This window comes from Tamandua tetradactyla, chromosome 23 (genome assembly GCF_023851605.1).
Source record: "Tamandua tetradactyla isolate mTamTet1 chromosome 23, mTamTet1.pri, whole genome shotgun sequence".
In the NCBI taxonomy this organism is placed as follows: domain Eukaryota; kingdom Metazoa; phylum Chordata; class Mammalia; order Pilosa; family Myrmecophagidae; genus Tamandua; species Tamandua tetradactyla.
Window position 1 is genome coordinate 28,896,911 of NC_135349.1, and position 23,886 is coordinate 28,920,796.

Below are 23,886 nucleotides of genomic sequence, written 5' to 3' on the forward strand. Positions count from 1 at the left end.
TTGTATAAAATCATGTGATATCAGTCACTTTATTTTGGGAGAATCCCTGCCAAAGAAATCATTTTCAATTTAAATATTAAGTGTACAATCTGGCTTTGAGGTGTTAACTTGAGGGTAAATAAACTAGATTGGTCATGCAGAGTTCATGATGATACACAGATCAGCACCACACAGTAATGGATTTGTCCTTTGAAAGGAGTCATTGCATTATCACAAACTCTCATTGATAAGTTTAACCAGAGGTCTAAACACCAACTTCGTGGAAGAGATTTTCTTTAACTACCTGCTGCATTGCATGCATCACATCCTTGTTCCTTAGGCTGTAGTTTGACGGGTTCAGCATTGGGCTAAAAAAAAAGCATAAAAGACTGCAATTATTTTGGATTCCTCCATAGACTTCTCACTTGGGGGTCTCAAGTGCATGCAGAACAGTCTTCCATAGAATATGATTACCATTGCCTGATGGGAACCACATGTAGAGAATGCTCTGTGTCTGCCTTCAGAAGAATACATCCTCAAGATGGCTGCAAAAATTAAGAGATAGGACAGAAGGATGATGAACAGAGAACTTGAGATTGCGAAACCAGCAACCACAGACATTGCCATCTTTTTGACAGAGGTATCAGAGTGGCCAATATTAGAAGAGGAGGATCAGCACAGTAGAAATGATTGATTTCAAGGGAACCACAGAAGGATAAGTGAAAAGTCAAGTGTCTGAGACAGTCCATTAAGGAAGCCATAAGTAAGGGACTATGACTAAAGACCTGCAAATATTCTTGGACATTTGGGCACCATAATGGACAGGCTAGCAAATGGCTGCATAGTGATGCAGTGTCATTAATGTCAGGATAAAGCTCAGTAATTACCAGGGCAATGAAGAGAAGACACTGTGTGAAGCACCCAGTGTAGGAGATGGTTTTTTGGTCTAAGAGGAAATTGTACATCATATTTGGAGTAATGTTAGAGGAATAACAAATGTCTACAAAAGAGAGGTGGCTCAGGAAGAATGTGGAGGTGGTAACTGGTCCTGATCAGCACAATCATGCTCAGATTCTCCACCAACATGATGAAGTAGGTTGTGAGAAACATCCCAAACAGGATCTTTTCCAGCACTGGGTCATTGGTGAGCCCCAACATAATGAATCTGGTCACAATTGGGATTGGGGGGGCATTTTCTTATCCTTTGAAAATAAAAAGTGGCAGGGAATGTGAGTTTCCCATCTGATACTTATTCTTTATTTATTCCATCCATTTTATCATTTTCTCATTGATCTCTTCAGCCATGGATAATTTCTATTATCTTTTCAACACATTTGTGTATCTCCAAAACACATTTTTATCCTACATCACTGCTACTCTGTTTCTGCCTCTGTCTTTCCCTAGCTCTCAGATTCCAGTCTCTCTCACACACACAGAAATACACACTTGCACATACACACATTTACACCCAACTGGAAACTCTGCTTTTTACTTCAAATATGAGGAAAAATTGTCAAAAAAGAAAAAAAATCAGATATGAACAGCAGCAGTTCCTTTGCATCCTGTAATGGAGAAAGGAAGGTTGGATCTTTCAGGATCCTTGAGCTCTATCATCCTGTTTTTCATGTACAAATTAACAGATAATTGTCCGTTGCAAAATTTCCACTTGAAGCTCATCATTCTCTGGCTTAATTTCATTCAAAGAAGATGAATTATCCAAATTGATCTCATTATATATGGCTACATTGCAATTGTAAATTTGCATTTTTTGTAAACTGAGAAATGTTTTTCTTCATTTATAGTTCATTGATTTCTTCTGTTCTAGGGTCTGGGGTTACAGCAATGAATAAATTTACTCCCTTGTAGAGGAAACACATATACTCTTTGTTCCATTAGAGCATAACCTTAATTTGATGTTTTGAGGGTCTATATACTCCTTTGAGGCTGAAATCCCTACCCAATGTTTGTGTATCTTGCTTGGTACATGAATGCCTATATCCTTAACATATTAAAAAAATTAGGCACCACTTTGAATAGGATGGAAGGAAAAAAATAAGTACAGATACGTTTTCTATATTTATTTAGTGAGATGAGACAGTCCCCATTAGAAGGCTTAATTTTCTTATTAAATATCAATGTGAGTTCATCTAAGAGTGCTATAGATATGACCATGTGGTTGGTGAGAGATTTGAGGAGATTGGTCTGAAATAGTCAACAGCAGGAGAGTGACACAACCATTGGAAGGAAGGATGAGTACAGGTAAAATATGAGAGTGTCCAGTTTGTAAGGTGAACATTATGAGTTCACTGAACCAGAAACTCTACTGAGTTAATTTTATCAACATGCTAGTAATCAAGATCAAGTTTGAGGATGTGGTTCAATTATAAAATTAATGACTTCAGAAGAGGACTGAAAGTAGGATAAAGAATAATTGAATATTATCTGTGAATGCAGTTGTGAGAGGATAAAGGAAAGCAGGAGACACTTCTACTTGTCTGTGTCTTCTTATATAATCATTGACTATATAATATAATGAGTCTAAGTACAGTCTGCTCAAGACAGAATATGTATCTCTAATTTTGGCTGATCTCTATCTGATAGATTAAGTTGTGAGAAATCAGCAAATATCAATATTAAAATGTACATGTTTATGACCAATTAAATTTGACAAGATTTGAGTATTGTCACAGCAGTTTTCTCAAATTGAGGCAGAAAGATTGTTCTCTTTATTTCTTATTTTACACAAATGAAGTAACAGAATTGAGGAAAAATACATTCCTGCTGCTTGAAATATTTCTATGCAGTGAAAATCACTTGTAAGATTTTAGAGTTGGTGGCTTTTATTTCTTGATCTCTTTTTTTTTTTTTTTTTTTTAAAGGAAAGACAGAGAGAAGGAAGGAAGGATAGAAGGAAGGAAGGGAAACATCTTTAAACATTTTCTTGTTTTATTGTATTCTGTTTCTCCGTTTTTGTTACATGGGCTGGGGCCGGGAATCGAACCGAGGTCCTCCGGCATAGCAGGCAAGCACTTTGCCCGCTGAGCCACCGCGGCCCGCCCCTATTTCTTGATCTCTTAATGTGGAGATTTTTTGTTTTGCATTAGAAATAAAACTTGAAGATGTGATGCTCTTTTAAGCATGATGATAGATTCTGGTTAGAAGAAAATTCTTACTGTTAATTTGTAAGAATGTAATGATTTTCTGATGTTCATTAATACACAGACATTTCCATAATAAATTACCAATTCATAAACTTGCTTTCCCAAGAAGAAAGGACTGGCTTAATCATAACTGAATGGACAGACAAAGAATAGATCATGGGTATTGCACATCCAAAGGGGCAGAATATCCTGAGTTTTAACTTTCTATCACATAATCGGAAATCATCAAAAAATAAGGTAATGGGAAGACTTTGAAAATTTTATTTTGTCAGTAGCATGATGTTCTATGCTTATAAAAGATCACTAGCTGTTATTAGCTGAACAGAGGATTTCAAATGTGGGAAAAACAAGGGAGGGCTTTTTAGTAGCTTAGGCAAGAGAAGATTTTACCTCAGACCTCATTTCAGCACTCACAGCTCAGCCCAGGCCTTTGGAGATGCAGAAATAAATCACCCCAGGGAAAGCTGTTGGAAACCAGAGGCCTGGAGAGAAGGCCAGTGGAGATCACCCTATATCTTCCCACATAAGAAAGAACCTCAGTTGAAAGTTAGCTGCCTTTCCTCTGAAGAATTAATGAAATAAATCCCCCTTTTATTAAAAGCCAATCCATCTCTGATGTGTTGCATTCCAGCAGCTAGCAAACTAGAACGGACCATAAGTAGGATATGATTTCCAAATTACAGGAGGTTTGTGTGTGTCAGCAATGATGCCGAGTTCATGCAAAATCACCATTCTCCCCCTCCTCAGAAATCTGTGTCATGATCTGACTATGGCAGGAGCAATGTTGGAGGATCAGTAGCCCAGAATCCAAGATCAGTAGCCTTATTTTTTATTTTTATTTTTTATTAATTAAAAAAAATTAACACAACATTTAGAAATCATTCCATTCTACATATGCAATCAGTAATTCTTAATATCATCACATAGATGTATGATCATCATTTCTTAGTACATATGCATCGATTTAGAAAAAGAAATAGCAAGACAACAGAAAAAGAAATAAAATGATAATATAGAGAAAAAATAAAAATAAAAATAAAAAATACAAAAATATATAAGAAAAAAAAAACAACTATAGCTCAGATGCACCTTCATTCAGTGTTTTAAAATAATTACATTACAATTAGGTAGTATTGTGCTGTCCATTTTTTTTTTTTAGAAATCATACCATTCTACATATGCAATCAGTAATTCTTAACATCATCACATAGATGCATGATCATCGTTTCTTAGTACATTTGCATCGGTTTAGAAGAACGAGCAATATAACCGAAAAAGATATAGAATGTTAATACAGAGAAAAAAAATAAAAGTAATAATACTAAGAACAAAACAAAACAAAGCAAAACAAAAACCTATAGCTCGGATGCAGCTTCATTCAGTGTTTTAACATGATTACTTTACAATTAGGTATTATTGTGCTGTCCATTTCTGAGTTTTTGTATCTAGTCCTATTGCACAGTCTGTATCCCATCAGCTCCAATTACCCATTATCTTACCCTGTTTCTAACTCCTGCTGAACTCTGTTACCAAGGACATATTCCAAGTTTATTCTCGAGTGTCGATTCACATCATTGGGACCATACAGTATTTGTCTTTTAGTTTTTGGCTAGACTCACTCAGCATAATGTTCTCTAGGTCCATCCATGTTATTACATGTTTCATAAGTTTATCCTGTCTTAAAGCTGCATAATATTCCATCATATGTATATACCACAGTTTGTTTAGCCACTCGTCTGTTGATGGACATTTTGGCTGTTTCCATCTCTTTGCAATTGTAAATAACGCTGCTATAAACATTGGTGTGCAAATGTCCGTTTGAGTTTTTGCCTTTAATTCCTTTGAGTAGATTCGCAGCAAAGGTATTGCTGGGTCATATGGCAATTCTATATTCAGCTTTTTGAGGAACCGCCAAACTGCCTTCAACAGTGGTTGCACCATTTGACATTCCCACCAACAGTGGATAAGTGTGCCTCTTTCTCCGCATCCTCTCCAGCACTTGTCATTTTCTGTTTTGTTGATAATGGCCATTCTGGTGGGTGTGAGATGATATCTCATTGTGGTTTTGATTTGCATTTCTCCAATGGCCAGGGACATTGAGCATCTCTTCATGTGCCTTTTGGCCATTTGTATTTTCTCTTCTGATAGGTGTCTGTTCAAGTCTTTTTCCCATTTTGTAATTGAGTTGGCTGTCTTTTTGTTGTTGAGTTGAACAATCTCATTATAAATTCTGGATACTAGACCTTTATCTGATATGTCGTTTCCAAATATTGATTCCCATTGTGTAGGCTGTCTTTCTACTTTCTTGATGAAGTTCTTTGATGCACAAAAGTGTTTAATTTTGAGGAGTTCCAATTTATTTATTTCCTTCTTCAGTGCTCTTGCTTTAGGTTTAAGGTCCATAAAACTGCCTCCAATTGTAAGATTCATAAGATATCTCCCTACATTTTCCACTAACTGTTTTATGGTCTTAGACCTAAGTTTAGATCTTTGATCCATTTTGAGTTTTGTGTAGGGTGTGAGATATGGGTCTTCTTTCATTCTTTTGCATATGGATATCCAGTTCTCTAGGCACCATTTGTTGAAGAGACTGTTCTGTCCCAGGTGAGTTGGCTTGACTGCCTTATCAAAGATCAAATGTCCATAGATGAGAGGGTCTATATCTGAGCACTCTATTCGATTCCATTGGTCGATATATCTATCTTTATGCCAATACCATGCTGTTTTGACCACAGTGGCTTCATAATATGCCTTAAAGTCAGGCAGTGCAAGACCTCCAGCTTCGTTTTTTTCCCTCAAGATGTTTTTAGCAATTCGGGGCACCCTGCCCTTCCAGATAAATTTGCTTATTGGTTTTTCTATTTCTGAAAAATAAGTTGTTGGGATTTTGATTGGTATTGCATTGAATCTGTAAATCAATTTAGGTAGGATTGACATCTTAACTATATTTAGTCTTCCAATCCATGAACACGGTATGCCCTTCCATCTATTTAGGTCTTCTGTGATTTCTTTTAGCAGTTTTTTGTAGTTTTCTTTATATAGGTTTTTTGTCTCTTTAGTTAAATTTATTCCTAGGTATTTTATTCTTTTAGTTGCAATTGTAAATGGGATTCGTTTCTTGATTTCCCCCTCAGCTTGTTCATTACTAGTGTATAGAAATGCTACAGATTTTTGAATGTTGATCTTGTAACCTGCTACTTTGCTGTACTCATTTATTAGCTCTAGTAGTTTTGTTGCGGATTTTTCCGGGTTTTCGACGTATAGTATCATATCGTCTGCAAACAGTGATAGTTTTACTTCTTCCTTTCCAATTTTGATGCCTTGTATTTCTTTTTCTTGTCTAATTGTTCTGGCTAAAACCTCCAACACAATGTTGAATAATAGTGGTGATAGTGGACATCCTTGTCTTGTTCCTGATCTTAGGGGGAAAGTTTTCAATTTTTCCCCATTGAGGATGATATTAGCTGTGGGTTTTTCATATATTCCCTCTATCATTTTAAGGAAGTTCCCTTGTATTCCTATCCTTTGAAGTGTTTTCAACAGGAAAAGATGTTGAATCTTGTCAAATGCGTTCTCTGCATCAATTGAGATGATCCTGTGATTTTTCTGCTTTGATATGTTGATATGGTGTATTACATTAATTGATTTTCTTATGTTGAACCATCCTTGCATACCTGGGATGAATTCTACTTGGTCATGATGTATAATTCTTTTAATGTGTTGTTGGACTCGACTTGCTAGAATTTTGATGAGGATTTTTGCATCTATATTCATTAGAGAGATTGGCCTGTAGTTTTCTTTTTTTGTAATATCTTTGCCTGGTTTTGGTATGAGGGTGTTGTTGGCTTCATAGAATGAATTAGGTAGTTTTCCCTCCACTTCGATTTTTTTGAAGAGTTTGAGGAGAGTTGGTACTAATTCTTTCTGGAATGTTTGATAGAATTCAGATGTGAAGCCGTCTGGTCCTGGACTTTTCTTTTTAGGAAGCTTTTGAATGACTGATTCAATTTCTTTACTTGTGATTGGTGTGTTGAGGTCATCTATGCCTTCTTGAGTCAAAGTTGGTTGTTCATGTCTTTCCAGGAACCCGTCCATTTCCTCTAAATTGTTGTATTTATTAATGTAAAGTTGTTCACAGTATCTTGTTATTACTTCCTTTATTTCTGTGAGGTCAGTAGTTATGTCTCCTCTTCCATTTCTGATCTTATTTATTTGCATCCTCTCTCTTCTTCTTTTTGTCAATCTTGCTAAGGGCCCATCAATCTTATTGATTTTCTCATAGAACCAACTTCTGGCCTTATTGATTTTCTCTATTGTTTTTGTGTTTGCAATTTCATTTATTTCTGCTCTAATCTTTGTTATTTCTTTCCTTTTGCTTGCTTTGGGATTAGTTTGCTGTTCTTTCTCCAGTTCTTCCAAATGGATAGTTAATTCCTGAATTTTTGCCTTTTCTTCTTTTCTGATATAGGCATTTAAGGCAATAAATTTCCCTCTTAGCACTGCCTTTGCTGCGTCCCATAAGTTTTGATATGTTGTGCTTTCATTTTCATTCACCTCGAGGTATTTGCTAATTTCTCTAGCAATTTCTTCTTTGACCCACTCGTTGTTTAGAAGTGTGTTGTTGAGCCTCCATGTATTTGTGAATTTTCTGGCACTCCGCCTATTATTGATTTCCAACTTCATTCCTTTATGATCTGAGAAAATGTTGTGTATGATTTCAATCTTTTTAAATTTGTTAAGACTTGCTCTTTGACCCAGCATATGGTCTATCTTTGAGAATGATCCATGAGCACTTGAGAAAAAGGTGTATCTTGCTGTTGTGGGATGTAATGTCCTATAAATGTCTGTTAAGTCTAGCTCATTTACAGTAATATTCAGATTCTCTATTTCTTTATTGATCCTCTGTCTAGATGTTCTGTCCATTGATGAGAGTGGTGAATTGAAGTCTCCAACTATTATGGTATATGAGTCTATTTCCCTTTTCAGTGTTTGCAGTGTATTCCTCACGTATTTTGGGGCATTCTGGTTTGGTGCGTAAATATTTATGATTGATTGTTATGTCTTCTTGTTTAATTGTTCCTTTTATTAGTATATAGTGTCCTTCTTTGTCTTTTTTAACTGTTTTACATTTGAAGTCTAATTTGTTGGATATTAGTGTAGCCACTCCTGCTCTTTTCTGGTTGTTATTTGCATGAAATATCTTTTCCCACCCTCTCACTTTCAACCTTATTTATCTTTGGGTCTAAGATGTGTTTCCTGCAGACAGCATATAGAAGGATCCTGTTTTTTAATCCATTCTGCCAGTCTATGTCTTTTGACTGGGGAATTCAGTCCATTAACATTTAGTGTTATTACTGTTTGGATAATATTTTCCTCTAACATTTTGCCTTTTGTATTATATATATCATATCTGATTTTCCTTCTTTCTACACTCTTCTCCATACCTCTCTTTCTGTCTTTTTGTATCTGACTCTAGTGCTCCCTTTAGTATTTCTTGCAGAGCTGGTCTCTTGGTCACAAATCTCTCAGTGACTTTTTGTCTGAGAATGTTTTAATTTCTCCCTCATTTTTGAAGGATAATTTTGCTGGATATAGGAGTCTTGGTTGGCAGTTTTTCTCTTTTAGTAATTTAAATATATTATCCCACTGTCTTCTAGCTTCCATGGTTTCTGCTGAGAAATCTACACATAGTCTTATTGGGTTTCCCTTGTATGTGATGGATTGCTTTTCTCTTGCTGCTTTCAAGATCCTCTCTTTCTCTTTGACCTCTGACATTCTAACTAGTAAGTGTCTTGGAGAACGCCTATTTGGGTCTAATCTCTTTGGGGTGCGCTGCACTTCTTGGATCTGTAATTTTCGGTCTTTCATAAGAGTTGGGAAATTTTCAGTGATAATTTCTTCCATTAGTTTTTCTCCTCCTTTTCCCTTCTCTTCTCCTTCTGGGACACCCACAACACGTATATTTGTGCGGTTCATATTGTCCTTGAGTTCCCTGATCCCCTGTTCAAATTTTTCCATTCTTTTCTTGATATTTTCTGTTTCTTTTTGGAATTCAGATGTTCCATCCTCCAAATCACTAATTCTATTCTGTCTCTTTAAATCTATCATTGTAGGTATCCACTGTTTTTTCCATCTTTTCTACTTTATCCTTCACTTCCATAACCTCTGTGATTTGTTTTTTCAGTTTTTCTATTTCTTCTTTTTGTTCAGCCCATGTCCTCTTCATGTCCTCCCTCAATTTATCAATTTCATTTTTGAAGAGGTTTTCCATTTCTGTTCGTATATTCAGCATTAGTTGTCTCAGCTCTTGTATCTCATTTGAACTATTGGTTTGTTCCTTTGACTGGGCCATATTCTCAATCTTCTGAGTGTGGACCATTATCTTCTGCTGCTGTCGTCTGGGCATTTAGTCAGATTTCCCTGGGTGTCGGACCCAACAAGGTTGTAAGATTTTTCTGTCAAATCTCTGGGTTCTGTTTTTCTTATCCTGCCCAGTAGGTGACACTTGTGGCACACGTTTGTCTGCAGGTCCTACCAGTAAAAGGTGCTGTGGGTCCTTTAAGTTTGGAAAACTCTCACTGTCCAGGAGGTTCGCTAGGTGAAGCAGCTTGGAAGAGTGCCAGCCGGCCCAGGGTCTGAATGCGGGGAGGGTCGCTGGCCGCTGCAGCCCGGGAATGTGCCCGTCCGAATTTCCTAGTCGGCCCGGGGCGCAAAACTTGGCGGGAGGGTGCCAGCCGCAGCGGCCCGCCCGGAAGAGTGTACGTTTCTGGGGAGTCACGGGTTTGGAAGGGCCCCCTCCCGTCGCCATTCTCTGTGGCCTGGGGATTTCTGATCCAATTCTCTCCGTTGGTCCGGGGGGCCGCGCGTGGTGTGGGCGCCAGCTGCCATGGTTTGAGGGGACTGCCTGTCCAATTCTCCCAGCCGGCCCGGGGAGGGGAAGGGAGTGACTCCGGCCGCTTGTTGCCCCGCCCGGTGATGCCCGCGCCCCTCAGCGATCTCACCAGAGCGGGTTCTCTCAGCCAGCCAGCCGTTCCAGGATGGGGTACGCTGTCTTTTTTATCTCTGTCGTGGCTTTGGGAGCTGTTCTGTATCGTTTCTACTCCCCTAGTAGCTGTCCTGGAGGAGAAACTAAGATCCGCGCGTCTTACTAAGCTGCCATCTTCTCCAGAAGTCCTCATTAGCCTTATTAAGGACACTAATGGGCTAAGTCAGATATGATAAGTGCTAGTAGAGTTAAGCCAGCAGAGTATGGTGCACACACCTCAAAATCTCTTTTTCAAATATATTGCCTGCCTTGATCAGCACCTCAAATCATGATGCTTCTATTGCAACTCTTCTATCTCTGTGGGAAATCTCTTTAATTTTCTCCTTTCAAAACCAGTGTGTTTTAATGCTCATTGATTTTATCTATACTTGGGCTGCACATAATTTATTTTTCCCTTAATATCTGGAATATTCTTCTTTTCTTATTAGAGAATCTGAAAGTATCGACAGTTCCCAAATGCAGTGGTACCAAGGCAACTGAGCTTATTCTGTTGGGGCTGAACAGCCAGCCAGAGTTTCAGTCCATCCTTTTTGTGGTGTTCCTCCTTATTTATCTCATTACCCTGATGGGAAACTTTGGGCTGATTTTGCTAATCAGATTCACTCCCTGCCTGCAATACCCTCTCCCCCATGTACTTTTTCCCTCAATCCATTTAGCCTGTGTGGATATCCTTTGCTCCAATAACATCTCTCTGTAGATGCTTGCTGACCCCTCTCAGAAAAAAAAATTCCCAGGCTGGGTGTTTGGCACAATGTTTTGTTTTTGAGACCCTGCTCCTCATTGAACACATGACCATCTGCAATTCCCTGTCGCATAGCAGCTGAATGTCCAGGCCGGTTCGCATCTACCTGGTCACCTTCCTCTACCTGTGGGGTTCTATGGTGGATATAATACAGGTAATATTGACCTCCCACCTACCTTTTGATAGCTCTGACTCAATCAGCCATTTCTACTATGCTTATCCACCTTTTGTAATATAACCAAGAAATTAAGAATTAAATAGTTATGATTACTGATTCATTATATAGATGTTTTTTCTTTCTATATTATAGAATAGACAGAGACTAATACCTGAAATTACTGAAACTTACCTGGTCTCATCCTTATGTATACTTATTACTGTAATGGTCATGCAAATCTTGTCTCAGCCTCGTGCATACCTACTATTGTAATAGTTATTCTAAGCTAATCTCAACCCTGTTTATACTTGATATTGTAATGATAAAGCTCTATCTCCCCTTGTTTGAATCCATTAAATTCCTGCAAGTTTAGACTCAGGGAAGATAGAGTTTTGGATCAATAGGTGATCTAATCTCCTGCTTTGCACATAGGAATAAACTAATTCTTTTTTTGAAACCCTGGTGTCATGGATTGGCTATTATGTACACCAGGCAGAGAACCCCACATTTATTTGGTATCATTAACATTGACATTTTCTGACCCTTACATAAAGCAACTGCCTTATTGGTGTCTCAGTGATCAACCTTGCTGGTTCCCAGCTCATTACCCTAATCTTCTACATTTTCATTTCCATCATCACTATAAGGATCTGTTCCAGTGAGGGGCAGTGCAAATCCATCTCCACCTGTGCCTCCCACCTGACAGCTTTCATTGTGTTCTATGGATTCATATTCTGTATGTATTTGAGACCAGTCTGTACAACAAGAGAGAAGTAGGACTGTGTTTTGTATTTTTAAGTCCCATGCTGAATATCCATTTATCTACAGTCTGAGGAATAAGGATGTGAAACAGGCTTTGAACAGAATGTTCAAGAGAAACCTTGGTAAAACGGAGAAAAGTCTAATTTCTGCAGGCTTGCAATTAAAAGTGAATCTCAAAAGCAATCTGCAAGTATCTACCCTCTTGGATCTAACTACATGCTATTCTCTGGAATAGTTATAATAGTATTTTTCATATATGTAGAACTCGGGTCTGTGTGAGAGGCAGATGGAAACAATGAATGTGAAATTAGGATTGATAGTAAAAATCTGTTTATGGTAAAGCAGGGTCACATTTTCTGTCTTAGTCAAGAATTTGTTTTTCATTTAAGAAATAAGTCCTAATTTTCAGTCCCTTGGCCATCCTTATTGACCCTCTCTGATAAACTCTTTATCAGTAAAGTGAAGGGATTTACCAATTATTTCTGAATGAGGAAATTAATTATATTCTATGGTTTACTTTGATAAAAGTTGATTTTCTTCTTAAAAGAAACTCACATTTATAATTTCTGATCTTTCCCTCACTATACCTTTGGTGCATTTCTGATGTCAACTTATCATGAATATAAAGCATATTGGTTTTATTATTTCAACAAAGAACCTAAAAGTGTATACACATCTATGACACTTTTATTACAACATTTTTCTTTAAAGAAATGAGATTTCTTAGAGGGAGATTGCATTTCTAATTTCCAAGTTTTCTTTCTCCTTGAGGGTGTTTATATTATTTTGTTCTCAGAAATCCTTAAAAACTTCTTGTGTGTTTGTGTTTTATTTTTATTTTACGTGTTACCCCAGTTCTTGTCTGTTCACATGAAATAGACAAGAAATTCTCCAATATGCATGAAAATTTTGTTTCTGTGCTTAATTATTAAATACAACATAAACATATTTGAGGTTGCTTTATGCTCTTGAAAGTAACATTTTCTTTGGGAAATAATATAGCTGAATGTTTATATGTCACATTTTATAGCATCATCAACATTCAGACAATTTTATTTATTTCTTTTCTGTAGGAAAATCTTCATAAATTTAAGCTTGCTTCTGTATCTGAAATTGTACAGAGATTTGCACAGGTTTCTTCTTATATATTTTTATATTGCTTTTATTACTACAAGATACCCAAGTTTCACTACATCCTCAAGAGTACCAGGTTTTTACTTTTCCTTTTGCATGCATTAATTAAATATATATAAACAATACTGAAATTATTTATCCATCAGATAAAAATATATTGGAACTCAACTTTCACAGGTTTCTCTTCTTCCTAACACCATGACTCACTACTACAGTGGTGATATTTAGCTCAGAAATAAATTGTTTTCTGAAACTTTCTTCTGAGAAGCATACTTCTGTAGGAAAGTGACATTTGGTGTTCCACATTAAAAGATTGTAGATTCCATTATTGATAATGAGTCATGCAGTTCATAAACAAATAATCCTATGTTTATCCCTGGAGAATTTCAAACTATTAAGAAGTACAAGTAAATTAAGGGAAAAATAATAGGAGTTAAATTAGAAGGAACGTAAGTTGATGATCCAGATCAATACATAATATAGAGTAGGTTTTTAAATCCCTAATTTTTCCTACTTCTTTATTAAGGTGCCAGTATTAATAAATACAATCCTTTAAATATATCCTAAAATATAGATTTAATATGCAGATTTTTTTGTTTGCTTGCTTTTGTTGCTTATCAAACTAGTAATTGTTTATTATGGGAAATCTTTTCATGGATATAAAAACAAAGTTTTACTTCTCATTAATCCTTCTATATTAGTTTCTTAAGCTGCCAGAATGTGATATACCAGAAATGGAATGACTTTTAGAAAGGGAATTTAATAAATTACAAGTTTACAGTTGTAAGCTTATAAAATGTCCAAACTAAGGCATCCAGAAAAAGATACCTTAATTCAAGGAAGGCCCATGGGTCTGGAATATCTCTGTCACCTGGGAATGTATGTGGCTGGTTTCTGCTGTTCCCTTGCTCCAGGGCTCCATTTCTTTCAGCCTCTGTTTCCTGTGGGGGTTCCTCACTTGGCATCCATGAGTCTTCACTTAGTTCCTCTTGGATTCAACCCTGTGTTATGGTCTGCTCAGTTTCTCATGTGAATGCAACTGACAACATCCACCAGCCCTGCATCTGCAAACATCCACATCTCACATTGGCTCTGTTAGCTCTGAAGCAACTGCCTTCCAAGTATCTGCATCTACTCTGCTCTCTCTAAAATGTTTCCTCTTTTAAAGGATTCCAGTAAATCTATCAAGCCCCACCTGGAATGGGGGGAGTCACATCTCCATCTAATAAAAGGTCACCCCCACAATTGGGTATACCACATCTCCATGCAGGTATCTAATCAAAAGTTTCTACCCCACAATATTGAATTAGGATAAAAAAACAAAAAATAAAAAAACAGTAAAACATCTGCCCCAGCAGGATTGGATCAAGATTAAACATAGCTTTTCCAGGGTACATAATAAACTCAAACCAACACACCTACTATTTTACAAAGTTGACAAAAATATATAGTTATATTTGTAATATGTTATCTTCATAAAATCCTATGTAAAATTATTTTCCATTTCTTTGACTTAGAATTTCAGAAAGAACCATTTGAATCCAAAATTGCCTCACTCACTATCCACATACTCTTCTATGACAACCCCCAACCTTCACATCCTTAAGAGGTTATCAATTATTTACAGCTAACTTCTGTGTGTCCAGTACAGGCTTGTGTCTCAGTTATTGCATGCAGATTGTCCTCTCTTCACACCCAGAACCATGGAAAGTAAAAATACATTTCCTGTGTGCACAGATTTTGTTTAACAGAATATCATGCAAAGTAAGGACTGACTGTATTTATATATAAAATATATATTTTATATATAACTTGTTTGCTTTCTCCCAATTATAAAAGTAACACTACTTGAAATACTTCACCCAAATTTCTCATTATGTCTTTATATTCTTAAAAGTAGAGTAATTGATTAAAAGTGTATGAACAGAGTTCCTGGAAGATGGCGGCTTAGTAAGACGCGCGGATCTTAGTTTCTTCTCCAGGACACCTACTAGGGGAGTAGAAACGATACAGAAAGCGCCCAAAGCCACAACAGAGATAAAAAAGACAGTGTACCCCATCCTGGAACGGCTGGCTGGCTGAGAGAAGCAGCTCGGGTGAGATCGCCGAGGCACGCGGGCCTTACCGGGCGGGGTGGCAAGCGGCCGGAGTTACTCCCTTCCCCCTTCACGGGCCGGCTGGGAGAATTGGAGAGGCGGTCCCCTGAAACAAAGACGGCTGGCGCCCACACCACACGCAGCCCCCGGACCAACTGAGAGAATTGGATCGGAAACCCCCAGGCCGCGGAGAACGGTGACGGGTGGGGGAGGCCCCTTCCAAACCCGTGACTCCCGGGGAACGTGCACTCTCTCGGGCGGGCCGCTGCCGCTGGTGCCCTCCCGCCACGCTTGTTGCCCAGGGCCGACTAGGAAATTCGGACGGGCTCTTTCCCTGGCTGCGGCGACCAGCAACCCTCCCTGCGTTCGGACCCCGGGCCGGCTCAAGCCGATTCAGCTAGCGAACCCCCAGGACGGCGAGAGTTTTCCAAAGTTTAAGGTCCCACAGCACCTTTTACTGGTGGGACCCGCAGACAAAAGGGTGCCACGAGCGCCACCTACTGGGCAGGATAAGAAAAACAGAACCCAGAGATTTCACAGAAAAATATTACAACCTTGCTGGGTCCAACACCAAGAGAAATCTGAATAAATGCCCAGACGCCAGCAGCAGAAGATAACTGTCCACGCTCAAAAGATTGAGAATATGGCTCAGTCAAAGGAACAAACCAATAGCTCAAATGAGACACAAGAGCTGAGACAACTAATGCTGAATATACGAACAGAAATGGAAAACCTCTTCAAAAATGAAATTGATAAATTGAGGGAGGACATGAAGAGGACATGGGCTGAACAAAAAGAAGAAATAGAAAAACTGAAAAAACAAATCACAGAGGTTATGGAAGTGAAGGATAAAGTAGAAAAGATGGAAAAAACAGTGGATACCTACAATGATAGATTTAAAGAGACAGAATAGAATTAGTGATTTGGAGGATGGAACATCTGAATTCCAAAAAGAAACAGAAACTATAGGGAAAAGAATGGAAAAATTTGAACAGGGGATCAGGGAACTCAAGGACAATATGAACCGCACAAATATACGTGTTGTGGGTGTCCCAGAAGGAGAAGAGAAGGGAAAAGGAGGAGAAAAACTAATGGAAGAAATTATCACTGAAAATTTCCCAACTCTTATGAAAGACCTAAAATTACAGATCCAAGAAGTGCAGTGCACCCCAAAGAGATTAGACCCAAATAGGCGTTCTCCAAGACACTTACTAGTTAGAATGTCAGAGGTCAAAGAGAAAGAGAAGATCTTGAAAGCAGCAAGAGAAAAACAATCCATTACATACAAGGGAAACCCAATAAGACTTTGTGTAGATTTCTCAGCAGAAACCATGGAAGCTAGAAGACAGTGGGATGATATATTTAAATTACTAAAAGAGAAAAACTGTCAACCAAGACTCCTATATCCAGCAAAATTATCCTTCAAAAATGAGGGAGAAATTAAAACATTCTCAGACAAAAAGTCACTGAAAGAATTTGTGACCAAGAGACCAGCTCTGCAAGAAATACTAAAGGGAGCACTAGAGTCAGATACAAAAAGACAGAAGAGAGAGATATGGAAAAGAGTGTAGAAAGAAGGAAAATCAGATATGATATATATATAATACAAAAGGCAAAATGTTAGAGGAAAATATTATCCAAACAGTAATAACACTAAATGTCAATGGACTGAATTCCCCAATCAAAAGACATAGATTGGCAGAATGGATTAAAAAACAGGATCCTTCTATATGCTGTCTACAGGAAACACATCTTAGACCCAAAGATAAATATAGGTTGAAAGTGAAAGGTTGGGAAAAGATATTTCATGCAAATAACAACCAGAAAAGAGCAGGAGTGGCTACACTAATATCCAACAAATTAGACTTCAAATGTAAAACAGTTAAAAGAGACAAAGAAGGACACTATATACTAATAAAAGGAACAATTAAGCAAGAAGACATAACAATCATAAATATTTACGCACCGAATCAGAATGCCCCAAAATACGTGAGGAATATACTGCAAACATTGAAAAGGGAAATAGACTCATATACCATAATAGTTGGAGACTTCAACTCACCACTCTCATCAAGGGACAGAACATCTAGACAGAGGATCAACAAAGAAATAGAGAATCTGAATATTACTATAAATGAACTAGACTTAATAGACATTTATAGGACATTACATCCCACAACAACAGGATACACCTTTTTCTCAAGTGCTCATGGATCATTCTCAAAGATAGACCATATGCTGGGTCACAAAGCAAGTCTTAACAAATTTAAAAAGATTGAAATCTTACACAACACTTTCTCGGACCATAAAGGAATGATGTTGGAAATCAATAATAGGCAGAGTGCCAGAAAATTCACAAATACGTGGAGGCTCAACAACACACTCCTAAACAACGACTGGGTCAAAGAAGAAATTGCAAGAGAAATTAGCAAATACCTCGAGGCGAATGAAAATGAAAACACAACATATCAAAACTTATGGGACGCAGCAAAGGCAGTGCTAAGAGGGAAATTTATTGCTCTAAATGCCTATATCAGAAAAGAAGAAAAGGCAAAAATTCAGGAATTAACTATCCATTTGGAAGAACTGGAGAAAGAACAGCAAGCTAACCCCAAAGCAAGCAAAAGGAAAGAAATAACAAAGATTAGAGCACAAATAAATGAAATTGAAAACATGAAAACAATAGAGAAAATCAATAAGGCCAGAAGTTGGTTCTATGAGAAAATCAATAAGATTGATGGGCCCTTAGCAAGATTGACAAAAAGAAGAAGAGAGAGGATGCAAATAAATAAGATCAGAAATGGAAGAGGAGACATAACCACTGACCTCACAGAAATAAAGGAGGTAATAACAGGATACTATGAACAACTTTACGCTAATAAATACAACAATTTAGAGGAAATGGACGGGTTCCTGGAAAGACATGAACAACCAACTTTGACTCAAGAAGACATAGATGACCTCAACAAACCAATCACAAGTAAAGAAATTGAATTAGTCATTCAAAAGCTTCCTAAAAAGAAAAGTCCAGGACCAGATGGCTTCACATGTGAATTCTACCAAACGTTCCAGAAAGAATTAGTACCAATTCTCTTCAAACTCTTCAAAAAAATCGAAGTGGAGGGAAAACTACCTAATTCATTCTATGAAGCCAACATCACCCTCATACCAAAACCAGGCAAAGATATTACAAAAAAAGAAAACTACAGACCAATCTCTCTAATGAATACAGATGCAAAAATCCTCAATAAAATTCTAGCAAATCGTATCCAACAGCACATTAAAAGAATTATACATCATGACCAAGTAGGTTTCATCCCAGGTATGCAAGGATGGTTCAACATAAGAAAATCAATTAATGTAATACACCATATCAACAAATCAAAGCAGAAAAATCACATGATCATCTCAATTGATGCAGAGAAGGCATTCGACAAGATTCAACATCCTTTCCTGTTGAAAACACTTCAAAAGATAGGAATACAAGGGAACTTCCTTAAAATGATAGAGGGAATATATGAAAAACCCACAGCTAATATCATCCTCAATGGGGAAAAATTGAAAACTTTCCCCCTAAGATCAGGAACAAGACAAGGATGTCCACTATCACCACTATTATTCAACATTGTGTTGGAGGTTCTAGCCAGAGCAATTAGACAAGAAAAAGAAATACAAGGCATCAAAATTGGAAAGGAAGAAGTAAAACTATCACTGTTTGCAGACGATATGATACTATACGTCGAAAACCCGGAAAAATCCACAACAAAACTACTAGAGCTAATAAATGAGTACAGCAAAGTAGCAGGTTACAAGATCAACATTCAAAAATCTGTAGTATTTCTATACACTAGTAATGAACAAGCTGAGGGGGAAATCAAGAAACGAATCCCATTTACAATTGCAACTAAAAGAATAAAATACCTAGGAATAAATTTAACTAAAGAGACAAAAAACCTATATAAAGAAAACTACAAAAAACTGCTAAAAGAAATCACAGAAGACCTAAATAGATGGAAGGGCATACCGTGTTCATGGATTGGAAGACTAAATATAGTTAAGATGTCAATCCTACCTAAATTGATTTACAGATTCAATGCAATACCAATCAAAACCCCAACAACTTATTTTTCAGAAATAGAAAAACCAATAAGCAAATTTATCTGGAAGGGCAGGGTGCCCCGAATTGCTAAAAACATCTTGAGGGAGAAAAACGAAGCTGGAGGTCTCGCGCTACCTGACTTTAAGGCATATTATGAAGCCACAGTGGTCAAAACAGCATGGTATTGGCATAAAGATAGATATATCGACCAATGGAATCGAATAGAGTGCTCAGATATAGACCCTCTCATCTATGGACATTTGATCTTTGATAAGGCAGTCAAGCCAACTCACCTGGGACAGAGCAGTCTCTTCAATAAATGGTGCCTAGAGAACTGGATATCCATATGCAAAAGAATGAAAGAAGACCCATCTCTCACACCCTATACAAAAGTTAACTCACAATGGATCAAAGATCTAAACATTAGGTCTAAGACCATAAAACAGTTAGAGGAAAATGTTGGGAGATATCTTATGGATCTTACAACTGGAGGCGGTTTTATGGACCTTAAACCTAAAGCAAGAGCACTGAAGAAGGAAATAAATAAATGGGAACTCCTCAAAATTAAACACTTTTGTGCATCAAAGAACTTCATCAAGAAAGTAGAAAGACAGCCTTCACAATGGGAGACAATATTTGGAAATGATACATCAGATAAAGGTCTAGTATCCAGAATTTATAAAGAGATTGTTCATCTCAACAACAAAAAGACAGCCAACCCAATTACAAAATGGGAAAAAGACTTGAACAGACACCTCTCAGAAGAGGAAATACGGATGGCCAAGAGGCACATGAAGAGATGCTCAATGTCCCTGGCCATTAGAGAAATGCAAATCAAAACCACAATGAGATATCATCTCACACCCACCAGAATGGCCATTATCAACAAAACAGAAAATGACAAGTGCTGGAGAGGATGCGGAGAAAGAGGCACACTTATCCACTGTTGGTGGGAATGTCAAAGGGTGCAACCACTGTGGAAGGCAGTTTGGCGGTTCCTCAAAAAGCTGAATATAGAATTGCCATACGACCCAGCAATACCATTGCTAGGTATCTACTCAAAAGACTTAAGGGCAAAGACACAAACGGACATTTGCACACCAATGTTTATAGCAGCATTATTTACAATTGCAAAGAGATGGAAACAGCCAAAATCTCCATCAACAGAAGAGTGGCTAAACAAACTGTGGTATATACATACGATGGAATATTATGCAGCTTTAAGACAAGATAAACTTATGAACCATGTAATAACATGGATGGACCTAGAGAATATTATGCTGAGTGAATCCAGCCAAAAACTAAAGGACAAATACTGTATGGCCCCACTGATGTGAACGGACATTCGAGAATAAACTTGAAATATGTCATTGGTAACAGAGTTTAGCAGGAGTTAGAAACAGGGTAAGACAATGGGTAATTGAAGCTGAAGGGATACAGACTGTGCAACAGGACTAGATACAAAAACTCAAAAATGGACAGCAAAATAATACCTAATTGTAAAGTAATCATGTTAAAACACTGAATGAAGCTGCATCTGAGCTATAGGTTTTGGTTTTGTTTTGTGTTGTTTTGTTTTGATTTTACTATTATTACTTTTATTTTTTTCTCTATATTAACATTCTATATCTTTTTCGGTTATGTTGCTAGTTCTTCTAAACCAATGCAAATGTACTAAGAAATGATGATCATGCATCTATGTGATGATGTTAAGAATTAATGATTGCATGTGTAGAATGGTATGATCTCTAAATGTTGGTTTAATTTCTTTTTTTTCCGTTAATTAAAAAAAAAAGAAAAAAAGAGAAGGGATATTTGGAGATGAAGGGATACAGACTGTACAACGGGACTGGATATAAAAACTCAGAAATGGACAGCACAATACTACCCAATTGTAATGCAATTATGTTAAAACACTGAATGAAGCTGCATGTGAGGTATAGGTTTTTTGTTTTTGTTTTTTTTGTTTTTTTTCTTTCTATTATTGTTTTAATTTTTATTCTGTTGTCTTTTTATTACTTTTTCTAAATCGATGCAAATGTACTAAGAAATGATGAATATGCAACTATGTGATGTTATTAAGAATTACTGATTGTACATGTAGATTGGAATGATTTCTAATTGTTTTGTTAATTCTTTTTTTAATTAATAAAAAAAAAGTGTATGAACATTTTAAATCTCCTTAAAACAGTATGTTCAAGTGATTTCCAGAAAAAACATATTAATCTTTTCCTGACACTCAATGTATGATGGTGCCAGTCTTTATGAACCCTCTTAAATACACACACTAAAACAGTATCATTTCATATTTTGGTTATTAATATTTTTATTCATAAACTTTAGCAAATTTTTATTGAATCAACTTTCAGTTGATAACTTTCAGTGTTGTTATATTTTGGTACTTTAGTGCTTTAAATTATTTCTATGAGATTTCATATCTTGTATGGTAAATTTTGCCACTTTATCTTATTTTGTGGCAAATGCTTTGGGGTGCCTATTAATTTTTAAATACTTGCTATGTCAAAATTAAATAACTTCACTGTGATTTCTTTCAGTTCTAGGAAGCTGTAAGGAATTTTCTTCTGATTATTGAATGGGTTTATATTTATTTTAGTTCTGATTGAGCATTTCAGTTTTCTTGGGTTAATGGTTGCTGACAAAAATCAGTCTATTATGGTATACTGTTGCATTATGAACATCGTATGGTGTAAAAATAAATGTTTGTGCATAAGTGTCAAGTAACTTCACAGCACTAACCCTGTTAGGATTTTTCCTCAATGGTCCTCTATGATGGCCTCCATTCCATAATGTCCCCATCAGATTGGTAGGGCCATGGCTTCAACAAGACTAGCCATACTAGAAATATTTTATTTATTTTCTTATGTTTCTGATAATTTACAATGTATAGGTATTGCATGTATAAACTTGTAATTGCACACATATACATTTATATATGTGTATAGTTTCCATATAAAAAATTATATACATTAAATTATATATAATTTGTGGGTTAAAAATATTGGATGGCCAGAAACATCTGATTTATATTCTACAAGATTAAATTTGAAAAAATAGAATATTGAAAATGGAATTTCTAAACCAGAAATTAAAATGTACTTTGCATTCATTAATTATAGTAATTTGGTTTAAAATATCTGCACAGACTGGTCAAAGGGATGAATCAGATAGACAGCCCAGAAATGGACTATCCTAGGATACAATGAAGATGATGTCACAAATCAATTGAATATCAAAAGATTGCCTGATAAAAAGAAGAAATCATTAAAAATGTAGGAGAAATCTTATATATCTCAATGTAATGCCTGGATACATCCTAGAGTTTAATAAGCAGATAATCAGAAGTATTGGCAAAGTTCCTCAAGGGATGGGAGAAAAAATAGGAAACTATTAAACTTTGCTGTCAGGGAATCCCTTGAAATTGTATCAAACTTTAGAGACAAAAAATGCAAGAGAAAAAGTTATATAAAACATGATATCACATTCAGAATTATGTTCATAAAATTGTATTTAGAATAAATAAAAACATACCTCTAAAATATGACATTGAAAAATGAATGAAAAATAGAGATGGATTCTTATCTAATATCAGATTAAGTAAATTAATTTTTAAAATAAGCACTTAGAAGGTGGTGCACTGATGGCTCAGTGGCAGAATTTTTGCCTGCTGTGCTGGAGACCCAGGTTCAACTCCCAGAGCCTGCCCATGTGAAAAAACAAAGAATAAAATTTAAAAATAAATAAATCATTAGAGTTTTTCCCAATAAAAGCATAAATAATTTCCATGTCATAAATCATTAGAAGTAACATGAAAGGTAGTCATCAAACTATTGTACATTTTTTATTTGTTAAATATTTCAATCTTCTTTTGTTCAAATTGAAATAGTTTTCCTCTAAAAATTTTTGGTAGAGACAACAAAGTAGTATATAATTTTATATAATATTTGTAATTATAAAGGTACAATAGCATGGTTTTGTGGTAACTATTATTTCATTCATAAGTATATATTGACATAAATTGTAGAAAAACAAAAATTTTTCAAGCATTTGATTCATTAATTTCACTTCTAATAATGGATTTTAAAGGAATAATTAAAGAAATGTCAAAAAGTATGAGTTATTTGAAACAACATGATACACTGATATGATGGAACAATGGTTTGTAAAATAAATACACCAAAGAGCTTATAGCACTAATGCATAAAAAAGGGCTTATAAGTAAATTTCACTTTTATTCCTTATATCTTTCACTATTTTGCAATTTGCTTTCTACAATCAACATGTATTATTTTATAATTCAAATTTATAACAGTTTAATTATGAAATATCATGCAACATTAAAAGTACTTTCACCAAAAATATTTACTGTGTATGAAAATACAAATGAAATACCAAGTGAAAACAAATGTTCAACTTGTACATGGCATTTGACTAATTTTCTTTTGTTAATTATAACGTATATGCATATTGACTTATTTAGAGGAAATGTGACAAAACGTAACATGTTAAATCCATGGTTTTAAGATAAGAAAATGTAATTCTGCATTTCTGCCTATATTTTCTATTTAGCCATTCATTTTTGTATCCTTTATAGTGGGGGTAACATTTCATTCTTTTTCCATGTGAGTATACCATTATTGCAGCACCATGTGTTGAATTTTTTTTTAAGAAATGCACAGACTAGGAAACAAAC

General features: G+C 36.1%; 1 pseudogene; it reads right to left on the reverse strand.

Moving 5' to 3' along the window:
- Positions 1–244: 244 nt before the first annotated feature.
- LOC143666734 (olfactory receptor 5M1-like) lies at positions 245–11,286 on the reverse strand (annotated as a pseudogene).
- Between the last annotated feature and the right edge of the window lie 12,600 nt (positions 11,287–23,886).